The 23,742-nt window shown below is 44.5% G+C and overlaps 1 protein-coding gene across 23 annotated transcripts in view; it reads right to left on the bottom strand.

Annotated features, from left to right (window-relative positions):
* Positions 1 to 23,742, bottom strand: part of LDLRAD4 (low density lipoprotein receptor class A domain containing 4) — a 446,527-nt gene that overhangs the window by 287,665 nt on the left and 135,120 nt on the right.

Raw genomic sequence — 23,742 nt, 5'->3', positions numbered from 1 at the left:
CTCACATGCCCACGGTGCCGAGCCCATGCCCTCCAGACTCCCAGGCCCCCATCCTCTGCAGGGCCCCCGACTCTTCTGTTCTTCCTCTTGCTCCTTCTTGCTCCTCAGCTTGTCCCTCAAAGTCCCACACTCAGCCTCTTGTCAGCTCCCTCTAGAAACTCGACTTCACACCAACCGTGCACTAACGCCACCAAACCTGTCGCCTGGTGCAGGAAGCGTGCCCTGGGCTCCACACCTTTATCTGCAGCTGCCTCCTAGAAAGGCTCACTCGCACCGCCCCCAGATACACCCAGGTCTAAGAGGCCAAAACCAGACCCTTCCTCCCAAATCTGTTCCCTATTTTATTTCATGAGACACGGTCTCACTCCGTCACCCGGGCAGGACCGCGGTGGTGCCATCATGGCTCACTGCAGCCTCAACTTCTCAGGCTCAAGCAATCCTCCTGCCTCAGCCTCCTGAGTAGCTGGGACCACAGGCACACGGCCCCATGCCCGGCCGTCCCCTCTCAATACACCTCTTGATAGCACACCCCCGCACCCTGCTGTCCCCTCTCCCTCAGTACATCCCTTGACAGCATGTGCACCCACGTCCCGCTGTCCCCTCTCTCAGTACATACCTTGAAAGTGCGTGCCCGTGGGCTTGGCTGCCCCCCGGCCTTGGTATATCCCTTGACAACGCATGCCCCCGTGCCCAGCTGTCCCCTCTCGGCACACCCCTTGACAGCAGATGGGGCTACCTGGCCCCGCGTGCTGCTCGCCCGCCCTCTCAGCCACCGAGTGGCCTGCAGACCCTCTGTCCACTCACTTGGCATTGCCACAGCCACCTTGCTGCAGCATCTGGGCCCCGGCTCTCCGCCTGGACGGACGCTGCCTGGTGTGTACTGACTCCTTCCTGAGCGTACGGTGCACCTCCAAACCCTGCCAGGCTCTTTCCTGCCCCAAGGAGTGCCCCACGCAGGTCAGTGCCTGAGACCCCCTCTCCCCCATTCCTGCCTGTCGGTCCCCGTGTGTTCCGCACAGCGGGACCTCGTCTCCCAGGCCCTCTGCCCCAGCTGCCATCCACACCGCCTGACACCACTCCCCACACGGCCACGGCGGTTCTGACTCTGTGTGGACCAAAATCATCGAGGAGTTTATTTCAAAGATTCCAAGTTCCACCTCCACCGGCTGTGACGGAGTGGGGCTGGCGGGGACTGCAAAGCCTCCTTCCCACAACCACAGGACTCCTCGGTGGACAGCAAACAGGTCTTTTCTGTGTGACACCCGGTTCGCATCTCGCTGTGGGCAAATGTCCTAGGAGTAAATTGACTGATGCTGAAATGTACTTCCTGAAAAGCCCATTCGATGGATGTGATTTCATTCAAAGCACCGCCTGTCCAGAAGTCGCCAGGATTCCCTAGCTGGGTTTTATGTTTTATTTATTTTGACCACAAGGATCAGAATGAGGACCAGCAAGGCAGAAATATGGGAATACAGGCTTCCGTGCACTGACAAGAAACACGCCAACGTGTCTTTGTTCTTTAATAATTAAGAACCTTGCAAGACCAAAAGGGCAGCCTCATGGGCCCTCAGCACCCACCACCACAGAGCTGGAGAGAGGCCAGCGGCCCGTGGTGGGTGCTGAGGAGCCCGGCCATCGCATGGGACTGCAGCAGCTAACGCCCTCCACCCCGAATGACTTCACAGAAACAGTAACTGTGGACAGCTTAACCTTTGCTACATCCTCAGTGCCCTGAGGGCAGCAGTGACCTCGGGGACACGTCCTGATGAATGGTTCTGATGCCAACCTTAAGGTTAGCCAGGACCCAGATTCCCACAGAGGCCATTCACAGACAGAGGTCAGGAGCTAAGGCCAATAGTCACCGATTGTACCTTAAAAGTGGGACTTAAATCCTAAGTATTCTTACTGCTAGAAGCAAGAAGCTCTAAAGTGTTTTATTTTGAGAGGGATCAGACCAAAGACAGAATTCAGATAATAAAGATGAAACAACCTTCGTATTTATTCAGAAGGATTTTTTTTCTGTTGAAGTTTTCGGTATCAAATGAATACATTCTAGACCCTGATCTCCAAGAGTGTGTCTCCCACAGTGGTCAATGCAGGGCAAAGAAATACCGATCTTGAAAAGATCCAGTATTTACACTTAGCTGAGCATCTGGAAAGCCTGGTTTTCCAGAGGGAAGAACCCGGGAGTCATCCTGTTAGTGGTCTTTGGGGAAACACCACCAGGAGGAAACCGTGCCAGGGATTATCCTCTCCGCCTGCTCAGAGGCAACCAGGGTCTCTTCCCAAACACCCACTCACTGTGAGATCAACACATAACTTCCTGTGAGCTCAGGATTTACAGACACAGACATCTACTTTGAATTTCAAATAATCGGACAAGGCGTGGTGGCTCACACTTGTAACCCCAGGGCTTTGGGAGGCCAAGGCAGGAGGATCGCTGGAGCCCAGGAGGTCGAGTCTGCAGTGAGCCATGATCGTGCCACTGCCCTCCAGCCTGGGGGAAAGAGTGAGACCCTGTCTCTTTAAAAAAATAAGATAAGGGCCGGGAGCGCTGGCTCATGCTGTAATCCCAGCACTTTCGGAGGCCGAGGTGGGCGGATCATGAGGTCAGGAGTTGGAGACCAGCCTGGCCAACATGGTGAAATGCCACCTCTACTAAAGATACAAAAAATTAGCAGGGTGTGGTGACGGGCGCCCGTAATCCCAGCTACTCAGGAGGCTGAGGCAGGAGAATCCCTTGAACCCAGGAGGCGGAGGTTGCAGTGAGCCGAGATCGTCCCATTGCACTCCAGCCTGGGCAACAGGGCAAGACTCTGGTTCAAATCAATCAAGCAAATAATCAGTGTATCCTGGTGGTCAAAATAAATAATACATAAAACTCAGCGAAGGAATCCTGGTGACTTCTGGACAGGCAGTGCCTTGAATGAAATCACATCCACGGATGGGCTTTTCCCCGAAGTACATTTCAGCCTCAGGTCAATTTACTCTCAGGACATTTTGCCACAGCGAGGTGCTGTGTGAGAACTGTGTGCGGGCAGAAAAGGACGCCATCACGGAGGGGATTCACGTGCACAAGGCTGTCTTCTAAGTGGCACTATCCATTTTTCTTATGCACGTGAGGTGAAGAAGGTTCTTTATCACGGATTTCACCATCTTCACAGCACACTACAAATATTGACAATTATCACTTCCACAACAGCCTGACTTGGTGCTAGACTCAGCCGTCTTGGTTCATCCTCAGGTGGCATTAACGAATACACATGAGGGAAGCCAAGTTTTGCCAGCATCTCTGCAAGAAGACAGCACCCAGACCTATAGTTAATGGAACCTTCTATTTTACAGACTCTCATGGAAGCAGCTCTCAAGGTAAAAAGCAAAGGATTAATGCTGGAAGCACGGACGGTGTGGCCATACAGGAGCCTGTTCCAAGGACAGGCATCTGCTCCTTGTCTCCAGGGGAAGAATAAACAAAGCAGTGCAAACGTGTTTCCGATGACTCCTTTCCCCGTATCCCTCCATCACTCCCACCGTCTGCATCCCGGCCTGAGCAGCTTCTTTAGTTACTTGTACTGCACAACTCAGCAGCACCTGCGTTGCTCACTAGCTGCTTTCAGGGTGTGTCGTGTCTCCCCAACTAGTCTGTAAGTTGCTTACAGACAAGGACACTATGCTGTGCTCTTTGCCCCCATCACACTTTGCACATTTCAAACACACGAGTGGAACTCACAGCATTGCCAGCCTCGGGTATGTAAGAAATACAGAACAAAGTGCGTCCACTGAGGATTTTCAAATGTATTTACTGTTTGTATGACATGGCCCCTCCACACAGAAAAAATCAAATAATAGAGCTGGGTGTGGCAGCTCGCACCTGTAATCCCAGCTACTTAAGTGGCTGAAGTGGGAGGATTGCTTGAGGACAGGAGTTCAAGACAAGCCTAGACAATATAGTGAGATCCTGTCTCTACAAAAAAAATTTAAGAAATAAGCCAGGTGTGGTGGCACACGCTGTTAGTCCCAGCTACTCGGGAGGCTGAGGCAGGAAGATGGCTTGAGTCCAGGAGTTTGAGGCTGCAGTGAGCTATGACCACACCACTGCACTCCAGCCTGGGTGACAGAGCAAGACCTAGTCTCTTAAAAAAAAAATCAAATAATACATGTCATTATACAACATTTTTCTTAAAAAGCAATAATGGCAATAATGTTCACTGTGGAAAAAAATGGAAAATACAGGTAAGTAAATTAAAACATTAATACTCATAACCCCATGACCAAAGTTAACCAATGTGAGTAGCTTGGCACGTCTCCTTGAAAGCACACGATTATGCATATGTATCTTTTGCCAAAAACAGTATCATGTTACAGACACTATTATATGATATTTTCACTTAATATATATTAAAACTTGTTTTATGCTAATTATACTTATTCTTTAGAACAGAACATTTCTATGACCTCAGTATACTTAAGACCAAACTTTAAAAATGTATGTTTACTACTTTAAAGCCTGTTGACAAGATCAGTCTAGCAGAGATGCCACAAGAAACAAGTATAGTACATGGCATTATTTAGAGACTTTTGAACCTGACAAGCACTGCAAAAAGCCAAGTGTGGTGCCACTTTACAATTCCAGTAGAAGAGTGCTCTAGTGCTGTTAATATGGCCATTAAAATGTTTCACATCTTTAAAAATGCGACTAATTATAAAGACTCAAGGTATCTGTGAGACCACAACCATTATTTATTTTATTTTTATTACATTACTCCTCCTGACACTACATGTTTTATCATGGAAATAAGAACCAGCATCATCATTGTCAGCTGTCAAAACAGTTCCTGAAACCCAAGGTCATCAGCCAACACCGATCCAAAGACAATGTGATAGTTAAAAATGCAAAACGGTCCTCAAAGCTGACTCCGAGGCTCCTCCGACACGATGCATAACAGGTTTGGCTTTGTTTAGACAAAGCCCCTTTTGGCACTGGAATAATTAAAACACGCCCTTGCACTCTTGAGAAATGTTTGCATTTCCACTCTCCCTTTCCCGGCACAGTCCTGAAGACCGTCATTAAGGGAAACAACATGAAGCCTGCCCACCTAGCCGCCTCCTTCTCCAGCCTTTTTTTGTTTTGAGACGGAGTCACGCTCTGTCCCCCAGGCTGGAGTGCAGTGGCGCGATCTCAGCTCACCGCAAGCTCCGCCTCCCGAGTTCATGCCATTCTCCTGCCTCAGCCTCCCGAGTAGCTGGGACTACAGGCACCCACCACCTCGCCCGGCTAGTTTTTTTGTATTTTTAGCAGAAACGGGGTTTCACCGTGTTAGCCAGGATGGTCTCGATCTGCTGACCTTGTGATCCGCCCGTCTCGGCCTCCCAAAGTGCTGGGATCACAGGCTGAGCCCCTGCGCCGGCCCCACTTCCACATTCTTAATATTATTCAGCCTTTGCTGCCGGTTGGCATTTTTATGACTAACCTGATTAACTACAGACAGACCACTGAACTGGTTAGAAATATGATCCATTTTTCCCCAAAGGTGAGTGGGGCTCTCATATCTCAAGCAAAGAAAAAAAAATAGTTTTCCAGTTTAGCTCTTCTCTGTAGGCATAAAGGGACCCAACAAGCTCATGTCCAGCAATCCACCTCCCTCTTGGGTAACTTTCGTAGAGTCGGAAAGATCCTTCCCGCCCACAACCCAAAGACTAACTCTCACTCAAGAAGAACTTAGTTTATCATCTTTGTCTTCCCTTCTCATTTCTATTAAATTGGTTTCCATACCATTAATCTATCAAACTGTTTTCTGCTACATTTGCCTTTTAAATTTTCCACTTGTTTTATTCAATTTATCTTCTAAGATGTGTTCACATTTCTACCAAGGTCCAGCTAGAAGTGTCCACGTGCATAGCTAAAGCATGGAGACCGCGGCCAAGCACGGAGACTGCGACCGAGCACGGAGACTGCGACCTGAAGGCCACCTGGCCGCCCTGCTGGCACGAAGGTTTTGGAATCCAACCGCCCCTAGCGGGCTCTGACTCCTAAATGGCTGCTACACCTCATACCTCGGTCTCCTGTCTGTGAGTTCCCTCCATCTACAGCGTGGAGAGTCATATTCCAAAACTCCATTGACAAGGTCTACTTGGACTGCAAAAGACTGAATGATAAGGTCACTGGAACAGTCAGCTGGCACAACCATATGAAAGAACGAAGTTCACTCCCATGCTGACAAACAGAGGTTTCAGTCCACACTGACAGACTATCAGACTAGAACAGCCGTCCAACGTTCCTACACAAACTCACACAACCCACAACCAGCTTCAACAGAACACTCAGTGTGTGAGACAAAGGCACAATGACAAATGTAAAAGACGGCCTCTCTCCTCTTACTTGTGCCTTTGCTTGTGTTACCTTCCAAATGTGTGTCTTTGCCCACAGACCTTGATGGGCAACAATCACAAGTGTACGCTCCCCTCAAACCTTCGTACAGCCAACACTCGCCTCCTATGTCAGGGACGCTTCTATTAAACCTTCATACAGTCAAGACTTGCCTTGTCTGTCAAACCCCATTGCAAACAGATCCAAGCAGGCACACCTCGCTCTACCACAAGCCTGCTCTGGCTGGCTGGGGGCAGACATCACCAAGAATGCCGCTGACATGATGCTACGATGGAGAGGCCCCTCCCGGAAAACATGCAACTCATTATTTCTCATCCTACAAACTGTTGCAACTGTCCCTTCCCAGCTTTCAGCATGGCCTCACCTCCAGCCCTAACACGTGCATGGGTGTGGGTGGCAGTGATATAATCCAGGGCCCCTACGAGACAACACGCGCTCCTGCCAACGAAAGAACCGGCATGAAGAGGCCCAGGAAGAGAACTTTCTCATCTCCCAGCAGACGGGACAAGAGAAGTCCGGCTCAAGGCCACGGTGAACTTGGTTATCCCATCGGGAGAACCGTACTGAGGGCCTGGAACCACCAAACAAAGCGAGGTGCAACGAGAAGTACTCAATGTTTTAAGGAAAGATATGTACTCCTCTTCAAATCCAACATCCCTTATTAGAAATCACCACCAGAAATGCTGGTATGTTATGTATGTTAAAGCGACAGGAGACAAGGTGGGTGGATCACGAGGTCAGGAGATTGAGACCATCCTGGCTAACATGGTGAAATCCCATCTCTACTAAAAATACGAAAACAAAAAATTAGCCGGGTGTGGGCACCTGCAGTCCCAGCTACTCGGGAGGCTGAGATGGGAGAATGGCATGAACCCGGGAGGCGGAACTTGCAGAAGTGTATTTTGAGTCAAAAAGGGAGAGGACCCCTGCTGACGTCTTCCTGATGAGTGATGGGCTCCGCACTGATGTCGCATGTACTGCTGACCCCACTCCCTCCCACGACAAGCTGACACCACAATGCACATGCAACACCCAAATATTTGGTGCAAACCTTAAAGGCCATTCTGAATTCTGAACGCAAAGGTGATGGACATTTTATACTCAGTTCCCACTCATTTGCCTCCTCCTCTGGAGAAAAAAGAAATCAGTGGGGAGAAAAGGGACAGAAAAATACCAGAAATTCTCCCAGGGGCCAGGAATTTTCATCTTCACGTCACCTCTTACTTGCGTAGCATCAAAGCGGCACATACCACGCCTCTCCCTCACTCGTTTCCACACCAGGGAGAAGCCTTGTCTGAGAGGGTGGCCAACTGCCCTGCATCTCCGTGGCCTTGCTTGCCTTTTGAAAAATGATACCAGAGATTTTCTCTTACATCAACTTATCTTTTCATATAAATGTAAATGGCCAGTACATTTGAAGGCAGAAATTGGAAAATCCAGATCATGTCTACTGATGCTCTTTTCAAGACTATTCATGGTTATTATTGATGACCTGGAAATTCCATTGACTTAAAAATCCAGGAATCTTTGGTCGTACTTTTTTTAGTGTTGATATCTGTAATAGGGGCAGCAGGTGTCACCAGGCAAAACGCACAACAGCACTGAGAGTGAAAACTAGCCAGGATCGTGGCAGGTGAGTCCTGCTTTACCCTTGCCGGCTTCGCTGTAACACCACACACCTCCTCACCTGGACTCATCTCGCTGCACTCCCCGTGCGACTACAAGCTCCCTGAGGGCAAACAGCACTTTTCTGAGAAGGGAATATCTACAGGATATTTTATTCTTGGTCTGACCCTAAAATAAACCTGTTTCCAAAGTGGCTCCGAGACCTGCAGGAAGGTCAGAGGCCCGGGTCCCAGGCAAGGCCAGCTTGGTGGAGATCCCACGTGGCCGAGCCTGCCCCTCGCCCAGGAGACACACTGTTCTCCAAGGTTCGCCACAGCTTGAAGTTCCGCATCTCTCCACTCCGTGGCCCATCTACAGCTCAGTCTCTGTCAGGCTCCATCTGAAGTTGAAAACACCTCAGTCACACTGATTTCAAACGCCAAAGACTGCCAGGAACAAAGCTAATCAATTTCCAATTGTGCCTCAGGCCTGCCTGTGGGCTGGAAGGGAATCCTGGAAACACACAAGCCAAGAACAGCGTCTTCTGAGGGTGAAGCGGGTTGGAGGCATGAGAATCCTCTGCAATGCTGCAGCTGGCCTGTATCACGAAGTGCTCAATCTAGATGTCACCAGAAAGCTGGTTTCTTAGGGGCAATCTTTCCGATCACCTCCAACGTTCAAATCGTTCATCATCTCTGTGATGATAAGACCAAATCCAACTGGCAGTGTCTCCTAACTAGGCGTTCGTGAGAGACAATTCCCAGGAAATTAAGCTCCCTAAAATGAGCTCACAATCACGTCTCTCTGCGATTAAAAAATTAAACTGCTTCCTTACTAATATTACACAGGAAATGGAACAGCAGAGTATTGGAGTTAGCAGGTAAGAATATGGCTTTTTTCCCAAGTTGTCTTAAACAATGGTAAAGCCAGGGAAGTGCATCATGTGACAAGCAGCCCATTCCATTGTTGGGCAAGTCCTGCTGTTAGAAACCACCTTCTGACAACAGCTTGAGGTTTCGCTTCCCTGTACCTTGCACCCACCGGCCCCAGACTGATTGTTTCAAGCTGTGCCAAGACCCTGCTCCCTTCCTCCACAGAAAGGCTCCTCCATTTACTGGAAGGTCTCTTACAACCACGGAGTCCTCTCCATCCCTGAACTCCTCAGCGGCTTCTTGTGTGACACAATGTCCAGATTCTTGGCTCCCTGGAGTCCCTGCCTCAGAGCCACCTATAGTGTGTCAGTGCCTGTCCTTGTGCACAAAGCCTGAGGCCGAGCACAGGCTGGTCTGACCAATGCGGGATTCCATGGAGTAACCACGTGCACTGATGAAAACACCAAGCTCCTAGGAACACAGCCTGAAAATCCAGGGGTGGGATTCTGCTGGTTTTCAGCCGCCTGATATTATTGGTGTACATCACAGTCTGGGGTTTTGTTGTGTTTTGATTTGCTACTATTCTTTTCTCCATCCAGAGTTCTTTTCACTCGCCCATCCTGAAATTACATAATGGAATTTCAGAATGAAAATTTTCACCTTCGTTAAATTTCATCATATTTGTGTTAACTGATTTTTCTAGCCACCCAGTATCTTTCTGAATTATGATTTTTAATAATATGTATGGATTATTTCCAGCTGGAAATACGGCAAGCCAGTCTTCTAAGTATCAATTACAGAAAAACTTCAGAAAGAGGAGGGTTAGAATCACCTTTCCTCTGCAACAAACTGTTTCCAGTCATCACACTTGGTGATGGTAGAATTAGTAGTTTTCATCTAACTCTGTACATTTGATTTATCCCATTTTAGGGATAAATGGGATAAATCTGATTTATCCCATTTTAGGGATAAATGGGATAAATTTGATTTATCATGTTTTAGGGATAAATCAAATGAGTAATAATAAAATTTCTAACTATCATCCCCCATGTCCTTGAAAATCAGCATTCTCAGCGTAGATGGAAGGAGATACATGTAATATAGAAAAACTCAATAATCTTCTGTTTGAACTGGATATATCAACAGGGATTCACAAAATCTTTTATCTTGTGAAAAATATATATAATCTACATATATATAAAATAATCTAGACATATATAATCTACATATCCATATCAATGAATAGATATATAAATAGATGCATAGATTTGCATATAGATTCACACATACATCCCTGGCTCTGTCCACTAAAAAGTCCTAGAAACAATAACTTTGTGTCAGTGAATATCCCTAGTATGCAGACTATGCTCTTGAAATGTAATTTATCATTAAAAAAAAAAAAAAAAAACACTAGAGTTTCTTGAAACAAATGGCTGATTCCAGGTCTGGTGTAAAAAATATACAAGATGAGTATGGAAAATCTTGTCATACTCAATAGAGAAGAAGCCATCCAAGACGACTAGGGCCACATCAAAAGGACTCAGGAAACAACCAGAAAAGGATTTCACTGGTCAGGGATAGGATAGTTTGAACTTCAATAGTATTAATAATGATAATAATAATTGTGATGGATTGAAACTCAACTATGTTAAAATCCAAGCGTTCATAATTACATGTAAAAAATCAGTCATCTCTCGAGGATGACTGGGAAACTTGGTAACTAAAGGGAACATCAACCATTTATATGAGCCATATACCATGGGTAACCAGATGGTAGATGAAGGGAAGCATGTTCTTACAAAAATGTTCCAGCTAGTAAGTAAAAACAAAATAACAGAACTGTAGGATGCCCATCTTATAACCCCCCAATGAATGAATGCGACTAGGAAGATAACATTAAAAGAAATATGGACAGGCACACATTATATCTCCTGATGAAAAAATACACCACTTCTTCTACACCTGCCAAAGAAGACCAAATTCTGATCAAGCTTCCTAATACAGCTACCAAGATAAAGGAAATACAGAGGACAGACGAACATGTTCAATTATACCACAAGTCTTCAGTCAGCAAAATCCAGGGTGAAGGAAACTATAGAGGCCAACAGGTCCAGGGTCTTTAACAAACAAACTTCCTTTTTTTTTCTTTTTCCCTGCATCCAACCACCCATTATAAGAAATAAATTTCAAGTAAGCTGGGTGTGGGGGCTCATGCCTGTAATCCCAACACTTTGGGAGGATAAGGCAGAAGGACCATCTAAGCCCAGGAGTCCAGCCTGCACAACAGAGCAAGACCTCATCTCTAATTAATTCATTAAACTTCAAGGAAAAGAAAGAAGTAGAGAGCCTGCCTGTTAAAACGGAAACTTAAAAGATATATCAAGTTTTTTGTTGTTGTTGTTGTTGTTGTTTTGTTTGTTTGTTTTGAGATGGAGTCTCAACCTGTCAACCAGGCTGGAGTGCAGCGGCACGACCTCAGCTCACTGCAACCTCCACCTCCTGGATTTAAGAGATTCTCCTGCCTCAGCCTCCCAACTAGCTGGGATTACAGGCGTGCACCACCGCACCTGGCTAATTTTTGTATTTTTATTAGAGACAAGATTTCACCATGTTGGCCAGGCTGGTCTTGACCTCCTGACCTCAAGTGATCCCTCCACCTCGGCCTCCCAAAGTGCAGGGATTACAGGCGTGAGCCAACGCGCCTGACCCAAAAGACATTTCAAGTGTTTCTAATTAGAGAAGATCAAACTACAGCTCACACTTGGATGATAAAACCATAAAGAAATGTCAGGAAGTCATTATTAGAAAGGTCAAGACAGGGGTTGCTACTGGAGGGAGGAAGACGGTGTGATGGGAAAGGGGCAGCACACAGGGGATCCTGGGGGCGGCACATTTCTAGCTCCTGACTTGAGTGGTGGTTCCAGGGGAGACTGTCTAAAATAATTCACTAAACTATGTATTTGCTTCCTATCTTTTCTGTACCTGTATCTTATTTTACAATAAAAAGGTAAAACTTTTAATTAGATGGGAAAATCTTTTAAATTTCAAATAAAAGTTTTGTCCTACTTTTTCATCTTTCTACAGCCCTACATCTTCTAAATCTGACTTATGATGAAGTAGAATAGACACTAAAAATAAGTAATAAGAGTTGTTTTTCTCAAATAAGCTACACTAGCTTTAAGCGATGCATTTATATTACCCAGGTCCTTTGCACACTTGGTGCGGTGGCAGTGCACCTGTCCCAAGAGCTGCGGGTGCCTGCTGCCAAAGGCTCACAGCCACCCTTCCAAGCAGATTCCCCTTGGGTGGATGGGAGCCTCCTCCCGACCGAGGTCATGCCCAGTGGCCTGCCCCAGACTCCGGTACTCTCAGGCAGCCAGGAGCCAATAGTGCCCAGTACTGGGTATTTCTCAAAGTGGGACCAAGTCAATAGAGCAATTCACGCTCTGAAGGCCTCATGGGATTGCGCTGAAGCAGGAGCCTGGCTGAGTCTGCTCACTTGCTTCAACTCCTCCCTCCACTGCCCCATCCCACATTCCTCAATCCCCAGCTCCTATTAAAATGGCCTCAATAACTCACTGAAACTGGACTGTGATCTCAGGCTCTGCTTCTAGAAAACCCAACTTAAGACTCTTGGAGGCCAAGCATGGAGGCTCATGCCTTAATCCTAGAACTTTGGGAGGCCAAAGTAGGAGGATCACTTGAGGCCAGGAGTTCAAGACCAGGCTGGACAACAAAGCAAGACTCTGTCTCTACAATTTTTTTTTTTAAATTAGTCAGGCATGGTAGCACGTGCATGCAGTTCCAGCTACTCTGGACACTAAGGTGGGAGGATCCCTTGAGCCCAGGAGCTTGAGGCTGCAGTGAGCTGTAATCGCACCACCGCCCTTCAGCCTGGGAAACAGAGTGAGACTGCCTTTCAGAAAATAAACAGACTCGTGGAAATGAAAAGTCACTTTTGTAGTGACCAAAGTGATTTCAGCATAACAGAAAAGAATTATTGACAGACAGCATAGGTCTTAGTAAGTCATAATAACTAGGCATTTGCCCTTCTGGAAACATTAAATGCATGTCCCCAAATATTTTATTACTTTGTGTGGATGAGCCACTGACTTCCTCATATAACAGGTTCTACCATTGGCTTATGACAGAAACTCCTCAGAAAGGACAAAGAGTAAAGGGTCCTAACCGTCTTGCTAGTTCAACAGCATAGCAGGAATTGACCAAGTTATCCAGATGGAAAGATAAAATTGGCCTCTTCCTGCTTCCCCACATGCATCAATTCCTCCAGTCTTCCTAAGTTTTAAGCACTGTCAGGGTGCCAAAGTTTCACTCCAAGCTTGGATTTTAAAAATTGGTAAGATCTGATTAAATGTCATAAAAACAAAACAACATAGACTAAAGTACAGGAGCACACGCCTCATCTGAAAGGTCCTCTGCAACGCCGCACCAGGCATCTTTGCCGCAGTGTGACAGTCCAACAACTTGAATCTGCCCATCAATCCTGTTTATGACCAACATGTCAAATGGGCATAGAAATGGGGTGGAAACAAGCACCTCTCTCCATTCATTTCCCTTTCAGGCATCTAATTAAATCAAATTGGAACCTCTGTGTTGACAACAGGTTTCAGAGCAGAACCTCCTTGAAGATGGGTGTTGGTGACACTGGAGACAGCCTTGGGGCACAAGGTCCGCCCTAAGCTGCCAGAGGACTCAACGAACGGTTACAGCACATCTGTCTTCATCGAACAGCACAACCCCTTCCCCTCAGTGCCGACCAAACTGCACATTAAGTAAAATGAGAATAAATCTCTGTGAAATGATTTGGGAATATATTTTAAAAGAAAGTTTAACTCCATCCATGGATCCAGGGTTCAGAACCCCAGCTAAATAATGTCTGAATCACACCACCAGAAGGCTCAGCTGATCGACCATCGATTCACTCCCTATCCTCAAGAAGGATGGTGTCTAAGTCATCTCAGGCCCCTTTGGTTTCATGGAGCAGTAATTTAGTTCAGACTGCCTCTACTTCTCTACATTTTTCCATCACACGAATGATTTAATTTCTAATCACAGTAGCCTAAGTCAAAATTACAGAATGTGCAAGAGTATGCACCCAACAGCAATAAAAGAACATTTGCCATTATATCCATTTCATGTTGGGGAAATGGCCCCAAAATCTCACCATTTCAGAGTAAATTCCTTTTCATAATAAAAAGTTGTGCTGCAACTAAATCAGCACAATAAGAACTTCCATATGATAAATTTTAGCATAAAATTGACCATTCTTATTACATTGTGCAAAGTACTTGAAGAAATTAAACACTAAGCTTTTTCTTATTTCTTTTTTTAGAGACTGGGTCGTGCTATATTGCCAAGGCTGGGGTGCAATGGCTATTCACAGGTGCAAACATGGCACACTACAGCCTCGAACTCTTGGGCTTAAGCAATCATCCCACCTCAACTTCCCAAGCAGCTGGGACTACAGGTGTGCACCACCATGCCCAGCTAAAGCTCTAAACATTTTAATCCTGTGAGTTAAATCACTGTTGTATCAACCAGGAAAAAAAAAGAATATTATCTGGAGGAGTGACATCAGCAAAACAGCAGACTAGGAGGCTCCAGGCCCTCATTCACTCAAAGAAAAATTTAAGAAAAATAACTAGAGACTAGCCACATTAACTTTATTAAAGAGCTGGAAAACAAAGTTCTACAGTCATTGAGCAAATGCCTACTGAAGAAGCCACATTCAAAATGTCTGTAATTTCATTTCATTTTTATTCACTCTTCTTTCCCCTGCTTCCCAGCCTGGTGTAGCCTTGGGCTGGAGGAAGCAGTGGCCAAAGTTTCCAATTTCCTCCCTCTGAAAGAAGTAGAGCAGACCTAATTTGCAACATTTTAACCTGTCTGAGGACTGCCTGAGGAGTGGTCTCTGCATTGCCTAACTGGGAGCTCAGAAGGCAAAAACCACCACAGCTTGGCTCCCAGGCTAGGAAAGGGCACAAGAAGCAGGAAGCAACAGTGAGAGCTACGGTAAGAATACAGACCCACAGACACCTAAGGCAAGAGACTACAGGCAGAGGAATACAACAGAATACATAAGGTCCAGCAGCCAAGGTGAGAGTCTTGGGGAAATTAAGAAAATTAAAAGCTACCATCTGTACTGGGAATTGAAAAGCATACACACAGGCCCAGATAAGACACATACCCAGAAAAGGGCCTAGCAAGGCCTTAAGCCTTCACTTCATAGTGAGCTATCCCAAAGCTCAGCTTGTTAACAAAGCACAGCTGATCCCAAAGGTCCTTCCCAACACAAAGCTATTCTAGAAAGACAGAAGGAAGTGGTTATTTTTTTTCAAATGCCTAATTTTCCATTTTAAAAAAGCACACAACATACAAAAGACAAAAGAGAAAAACATGGCCTATTGAAATGAAGAGTGGAAACTATCCCCGAAGAAACATAGGCACTGGATGTACTAGACAAAGATTTTACAAGGAGTCTTAAATATGCTCAAAGAGCTAGAGGAAAAATGGACTAAGAAGTAAAGAAAATCAGGAAAATGATTTAACAACAAAATGAGAATAATGGCAAAGAGACAGAAATTATAAAATGGAACCAAACAGAAATTCTAGACCTGAAAAACACAACAACTAAATGAAAAATGCTACTATATTTTCAAAAATATATTACAGGAGCTCAACAGCAAACTCAAACAGGTAAAAGAAAGAATAAGAAAATCTAAAGACAGGTCATTTAAAACTACTGAATCTGAGAGGCATAAAGAAAAAAGAATGAAGAAAAGTGAACAGAGCCTAAGAGGCTTATGAGGCACAAGCAAGGGAACAAATATACATGTTATGAGAGTTGCAGAAGGAGAAGAGAGAAAGAGGAAGATATTATTTGAAGAAATAACAGCAGAAAATTTCTCAACTTTGAGAAAATACATAAATTGACAAATCCAAGAAATTCAACAACTCAAAGTAGGATAAAACTAAAGAGACCCACACCAAGACATATTCAAACTGTCATAAGACAGAATCGTTTAAGTATTGAGAGAAGTGAAGCATCATATACAAAAGATATCCAGTACGATTATCAGCACATTGTTCAGCAGAAACCTGGGAGCCCAAAGGCAATGTGAGGATATATTTAAACTGCTGAAAGAGAAAAACAAAACAAACAAAAACAACCTGTCAGCCAAGAATTCTGTATGTTCCAAAACTCGAACTAAAAATGAGACAAATTAACGTCCTCTATTCCTATTTGAATACTCTTTCTTTGTTTCTCTTGCCTGATTGCCCTGGCCAGAACTTCCAATACTATGTTGAATAGCAGTGGTGAGACAGGGCATCCTTGTCTTGTGCCAGCTTTCAAAGGGAATGCTTCCAGCTTTTGCCAATGCAGTATGATATTGGCTGGGGTTTGTCATAAATACTTATTTATTTTGAGATATGTTACATCAATACACAGTTTATTGAGAGTTTTTAGCACGAAGCGATGTTGAATTTTATCAAAGGCCTTTTCTGTATCTATTGAGACGATGATGTGGTTTTTGTCATTGGTTCTGTTTATGTGATGGATTATGTTTACTGATTTGCATATTTTGAACCAGACTTGTGTCCCAGGGATGAAGCTGACTTGATCATGGTGGATCAGCTTTTTGATGTGCTGCTAGATTCGGTTTGCCAGTATTTTATTGAAAATGTTCACGTTGATGTTCATCAGGGATATTGACCTCAAGTTTTGACTTTTTTTGTTGTGTCTCTGCCAGGTTTTGGCATCAGGATGATGCTGGCCTCATAAAATGAGTTAAGGAGGAGTCTCTCCTTCTCAATTGTTTGAAATAGTTTCAGAAGGAATGCTACCAGCTCCTCTTTGTATCTCTGGTAGAATTCGGCTGTGAATCCGTCTGGTCCTGGGGTTTTTTGGTTAGTAGGATATTAATTCCTCAATTTCAGAACTTGTTATGGGTCTATTCAGGGATTCAACTGAAGACAACATGATTCTGTATTTAGAAAACCTCATCATCTCAGCCCAAAAACTTATTAAGCTGATAAGCAACTTCAGCAAAGTCTCAGAATATAAAATCAATGTACAAAAATCACAAGCATTCCTATACACCAACAATAGACAAGCGGAGAGCCAAATCGCAAATGAACTCCCATTCACAATTGCTACAAAGAGAATAAAATGCCTAGGAATACAGCTAACAAGGGATGTGAAGGACTTCTTCAAAGAGAAATACAAACCATTGCTCAAGGAAGTAAGAGAGGACACAAATAAATGGAAAAACATTCCATCTTCATGGATAGAATCAGTATCATGAAAATGGCCATACTGCCCAAAGTAATTTATAGGTTCAATATTATTCCCATCAAACTACCACTGACATTCTTCACAGAATTATAAAAAATGACTTTAAATTTCATATGGAACCAAAAAAGATCCTGTATAGCCAAGACAAACCTAAGCTAAAAGAACAAAGTTGGAGGCATCACGCTACCTGACTTCAAACTACACTACAAGGCTGCATTAACCAAAACAGCACGGTGCTGGTACCAAAACATATAGACCAATGGAACAGAATAGAGACCTCAGAAATAACACCACACATCTACAGCCATCTTCTCCTCAACAAACTGTACAAAAACAAGCAATGGGGAAAGGATTCCCTATTTAATAAACTGTGCTGGGAAAACTGGCTAGCCATATGCAGAAAACAAACTGGACACCTTCCTTACGTCTTATACAAAAATTAACTCAAGATAGATTAAAGACTTAAATGTAGTTATACCTGATGTAAATGACGAGTTAATGGGTGCTGACGAGTTGATGGGTGCAGCACAGCAACATGGCACAAGTATACATATGTAACAAACCTGCACATTATGCACATGTACCCTAGAACTTAAAGTATCATAATAAAAAATAATTTAAAAAAAAAGACTTAAATGTAAAACCCAAAACCATAAAAACCCTAGAAGAAAACCTAGGCAATCACACAGGCATGGGCAAAGACTTCATGACAAAAATGCCAAAAGCAATTGCAACAACAGCCAAAATTGACAAATGGGATCTAATTAAACTAAAGAGCTTCTGCTGAGCAAAAGAAACTATCAGGCCGGGCGCGGTGGCTCAAGCCTGTAATCCCAGCACTTTGGGAGGCCGAGACGGGCAGATCACGAGGTCAGTAGATCGAGACCATCCTAGCTAACACGGTGAAACCCCGTCTCTACTAAAAAATACAAAAAGACTAGCCAGGTGAGGTGGCGGGCGCCTGTAGTCCCAGCTACTTGGGAGGCTGAGGCAGGAGAATGGCATAAACCTGGGAGGCGGAGCTTGCAGTGAGCTGAGATCCGGCCACTGCACTCCAGCCCGGGCGACAGAGCAAGACTCCATCTCAAAAAAAAAAAAAAGAAACTATCACGTCAGGGTGAACAGGCAAACTACAGAACAGAAGAAAACTTTTGCAATCTACCCATCTGACAAAGGTTTAATATCCAGTATCGATAAGGGACTTAAACAAATTTACAAGAAAGAAACCAATACCCCCATCAAAAAGCAAGCAAAGAATATGAACAGATACTTCTCAAAAGAAGAAATTTATGTGGCCAACAAACATATGAAACACCGCTCATCATCACTGATCATTAAACAAATGCAAACCAAAACCATAATGAGATACCATGTCACACCAGTCAGAATGACGATTATTATTTTTTTATTTTATTTATTTTTTTTTTTTTTGAGACGGAGTCTTGCTCTGTCACCCAGGCTGGAGTGCAGAGGCCGGATCTGCAAGCTCCGCCTCCCGGGTTCACGCCATTCTCCTGCCTCAGCCTCCCGAGTAGCTGGGACTACAGGCGCCGCCACCTCGCCTGGCTAGTTTTTTTGTATTTTTTAGTAGAGACGGGGTTTCACCGTGTTAGCCGGGATCGTCTCTCGATCTCCTGACCTCGTGATCCGCCCATCTCGGCCTCCCAAAGTGCTGGGATTACAGGCTTGAGCTACCGCGCCCGGCCGAATGACGATTTTTAAACACTCAAGAAACATTAAGATAATGGTGAGACTATGGAGAAGTAAGAATGCTTTTACACTGTTGGGGGAAATGTAAATTAGTTCGAAGACAGTGTGGCGATTCCTCAAGGATCTAGAACCAGAAATACCATTTGACCCAGCAATCCCATTACTGGGTATATAACAAAAAATATATATAAATCATTCTACTATAAAGACACATGCTGTATGTTTATTGCAGCACTATTTACAATAGAAAAGACATGGAACCAACCCAAATGCCCATCAATGATAGACTGGATAGAGAAAATGTGGTACAAATACACCATGGAATACTATGCAGCCATAAAAAGGAATGAGATCATGTCCTTTGCAGAGATATGGATGAAGCTGGAAGCCATCATCCACAGCAAACTAATGTGTCCAGAATTGGTGGGTTCTTGGTCTCACTGACTTAAAGAATGAAGCTGCAGACCCTTGCGGTGAGTGATACAGTTTTTAAAGATGGTGTGTCCGGAGTCTGTTCCTTCAGATGTTCAGAGGTGTTTGGAGTTTCTTCCTTCCGGTGGGTTCGTGGTCTCTCCGGCCTCAGGACTGAAGCTGCAGATCTTCGCAGTGAGTGTTCACAGCTCATTAAGGTGGCGTGGACCCAAAGAGTGAGCAGCAGCAAGATTTATTGCAAAGAGCGAAAGAACGAACCCTCCCCACTATGGAAGGGCACCCCAGCAGCTTGCCCCTGGCTGGCTGGGCAGCCTGCTTTTATTCCCTTATCTGACCCCACCCACATCCTGCTGATTGGTCTATTTTACAGAGAGCTGATTGATCCGTTTTGACAGAGTGCTGATTGGTGTATTTACAATCCTTTAGCTAGACCCAGAGTGCTAGATAGAAAAGTTCTCCAAGTCCACACTAGGTTGGCTAGATACAGAGTACTGATGGGTGTATTTACAAACCCTGAGCTAGACAGAGTGCTGATCCGTGCAGTTTACAATCCTTTAGCTAGACCCAGAGCGCTAGATAGAAAAGTTCTCCAAGTCCACACTAGGTTGGCCAGACACAGAGTACTGATGGGTGTATTTACAATCCCTGAGCTGGACAGAAAGATTCTTCAAGTCCCTACTAGACTCGGGAGCCCAGTTGGCTTCACCTAGTGGATCCAGCACCAGGGCCGCAGGCGGAGCTGCCCACCAGTCCCGCGTGGTGCGCCCGCTCCTCAGCCCTTGGGCCCTCGATGGGACCCGGCGCTGCGGGGCAGGCGGCGGCGCTCGCTGGGGAGGCTTGGGCCACGCAGGAGCCCAGGGCGGGTGGGGAGGGGAGGCTCGGGCATGGCGGGCTGCAGATCCCGAGCCCTGCCCCGCAGGGAGGCAGCTGAGGCCCGGGGAGAATATGAGCGCAGGGAGGCGGGCCAGCACTGCTGGGGGACCCAGCGCACCCTCTGCAGCTGCTGGCCCCGATGCTAAGCCCCTCACTGCCCGAGGCCGGGGGCGCCAGCCGCTCTGAAGGGCCTGCGGAGCCCACGCCCACCCGGAACTCGCCCCGGTTCCCGCCTGTGCCTCTCCCTCCACACCTCCCGGCAAGCAGAGGGAGCGGCTCCAGCCTGGGCCAGCCCAGAGAGGGGCTCCTCCAGCACAGCGGCGGGCTGAAGGGCTCCTCAACCGCAGCCAGAGTGAACGCGAGGCTGAGGAGGCGCCGAGAGTGAGGGCTGCTAGCACGTTGTCACCGTGTCTCACTAACACAGGAACAGAAAACCAAACTGCATGTTCTCACTCGTAAGTGGGTGTTGAGCAGTGAGAACACATGGACACAGGGAGAGGATCAACACACACTGGGGCCAGCTGAGGTGTGGGGGGCGAGGGGAAGGGGAGCATTAGGACAAATAGCCAATGCATGCAGGACTTAAAACCTAGATGACAGGTTGATAGGTGCAGCAAACCACCATGGCACATGTAAACCTACGTAACCAACCTACACATTCTACACTTGTATCCCAGAATTTAAAGCAAAATAAGATAAAAAAGAAGGACAAATTAAGATATTCTCAGATCCACAAAAGCTGAGAGAGTTCATTACCACCAAACATACCCTACAAGAAATGCTAAAGGGTATGGAAATGAAAGGACACTAGACAGTAACTTGGAGCCACATGGAAATACAAAGTTCTCTGGTAAAAGTAAATACATGGACAAATATAAAAACCAGGGTTATTGTAATTTTGGTCTGTAACTCCACTTTCTATTATTCCAACGGATTTAAAAGACAAATGCATAAAAGAATCGTAAGTGCATGTTAATGGACACACAATATACGAAGACATAATCTATGACAACAATAACAGTAGGGGATGGAGCTGTGAAAGTAGTTTTTGTATGACATTCATGTTAAATTGATATTAATTTAAAATCTATTGCTTTAAGAAACAACAGATTTAGGAAATTATGTGTAATGCTCAAGGTAACAACAAAAGAAATCTATAGACTATACACAAAAGTACACGAGGAGGGAATCAAAACATGTCATTACAGAAAAATCCACTTAGCACTAAGAAAGTAATGGACGATATGAAAAACAAAAAAGCTATAAGAAAAACAGAAAACAACTAACGATGACCAAAATAAATCCTTCCCTACCCATAATTATATTAAATATAAACAGATTAAACTCCCTAATCAAAAGTTGTAGGTTGGTAGAATGGAATAAAACATAAAAAAAGAATCCAACTATATTTTGTCTAAAAGAGACCAACTTTGGTTCTAAGGACACATACAGGTTGAAAGTGAAAGTATGGAAAATACTATTTGTAATATTCCATGCCAATAGTAACGAAAAGAGAGCAGTGGTGGCTATACTAATATTAGGCAAAATGGACATTAAGTTAAAAAACTATTATAAGGGACAAAAAAGAATATTACATATTGATAAAATGGTTAATATAAGAAGTTATAACAATTATAAACATAGAGACCAAACATGAGAGCTCAAAAATATCTAAGGGTATATGGACACGATTGAAAGACAGAAAATTAGAGAGCTTTCCAATGACAGAGACTTCAATATCCTACTTTGAATAACAGATTCAAACTAGACAAAAAATCAAATAAAGAATTTGAACTACAGTATAGACCTATAGAACAATTATAACCTAACAGATACATACAGAACCCCATCACACAAAAATATATGTGCAGAAGACATTTTCCTCAAGTGCACATGGAGCATTCTCCAGGATAAACCATTTGGTAAGCCACAAAACAAGTCTGGATAAATAAAAAATACTGAAATAATACAAAGTTATCTTTCCAATCACAATGGAATGAAAGCAATACCAAAAAAAAAACTGGAAAATTTACAAATTTGTGGAAACTAAACAATACACTCTAAAACAACCAATGGCTCAAAAAAGAAATCACACGGGTATTAGACAATATTTTGAGACAAATGAAAATGAAAACATACATACCAAAACTTATGAAATGCAGGAAAAGCCACGCTAAGAGGGAAATTTACAGCTAGAAATATTTATATTAAAAAGAAGAAAGATCTCAAATCAACAACCTAACTTCACACGTTAAAGAACTAGAAAAAGAACAAATTAAACTCAAAGCTAGCAGAAAAAAGGAAATAGTGAAAATTAGAATAGAGCTAAACTGAATGTAGAAAAACAAAAAAGAAAATCAACTAAACCAGCCGGGCGCAGTGGCTCACACCTGTAATCCCAGCACTTTGGGAGGCCGAGGCGGGCGAATCACCTGAGGTCGGGAGTTCAAGACCAGCCTGACCAACTTGGAGAAATTCCGTCTCTACTAAAAATACAAAATTAGCCAGGGTGGTGGAGCATGCCTGTAATCCCAGCTACTCGGGAAGCTGAGGCAGGAGAATTGCTTGAACTCGGGAGGCAGAGATTGCGGTGAGCTGAAATTGTGCCACTGCACTCCAGCCTAGGCAACAACAGTGAAACTCTGTCTCAAAAAAAAAAAAAAAAAAAAAAAGAATATCAACCAAACCAAGAGCTGTTTTTAGAAAAGATTTTAAAAAGTCAAACCTTTAGCTAGACTGACTAAAAACAAGATTCAAATTACTGAAATCAGAAATTCATGTGGGGATATGACACCAATTTTACAGAAATAAAAGACAGTACCATGAACAATCTCATGTCAACAAGTTTTATATCTAAATGAAATGAACAAATTCCTAGAAACACACAGCCTATCAAGACTGAATCATGGCTGGGAGCAGTGGCTCATGCCTGTAATCCCTGCACTTTAGGAGGCCAAGGTGGATGGATCATGAGGTCAAAGAGATCAAGACCATCCTGGCTTACATGATGAAAACCCATCTCTACTAAAAATACAAACATTAGCTGGGCGTGGTGGTGCATGCCTGTAGTCCCAGCTACTCGGGAGGCTGAGGCAGGAGAATCACTTGAACCCGGGAGGTGGAGGTTGCAGTGAGCCGAGATCATGCCACTGCACTCCAGTCTGGGCGACAGAGCCAGACTCCACCTCAAAAAAAAAAAAAAAAAAGACTGAATCATGAAGAAACAGAACACCTGAATAGACCTTAACTAGTAAAGGGACTGAATCAGTAATCAAAGCCTCCCATGAAAGAAAAAACAAGGACAAGGTGTCCCCACTGGTGACTTCTTCCAGACACTTAAGAAGGATTAACATAATTCTTCTCAAACTATTCTGAAAAACTCAAGAGGAAGGAACATTTTCTAACTTATTCTATGAGACCAGCATTACCCTGATACCAAAGCTAGACCAAGACATTATAAGAAAACTTCAAGTCAATATTCCTTATTAATATTAATACAAAAATCCCCAACTAAATCCTAGCAAACCAAACTCAGCAGCATATTA

Source organism: Macaca mulatta, chromosome 18, assembly GCF_049350105.2.
Source record: "Macaca mulatta isolate MMU2019108-1 chromosome 18, T2T-MMU8v2.0, whole genome shotgun sequence".
NCBI classification, from domain to species: domain Eukaryota; kingdom Metazoa; phylum Chordata; class Mammalia; order Primates; family Cercopithecidae; genus Macaca; species Macaca mulatta.
The sequence above is the reverse complement of the archived record's forward strand: the minus strand, read 5'-3'. Positions and strand labels throughout refer to the sequence as shown.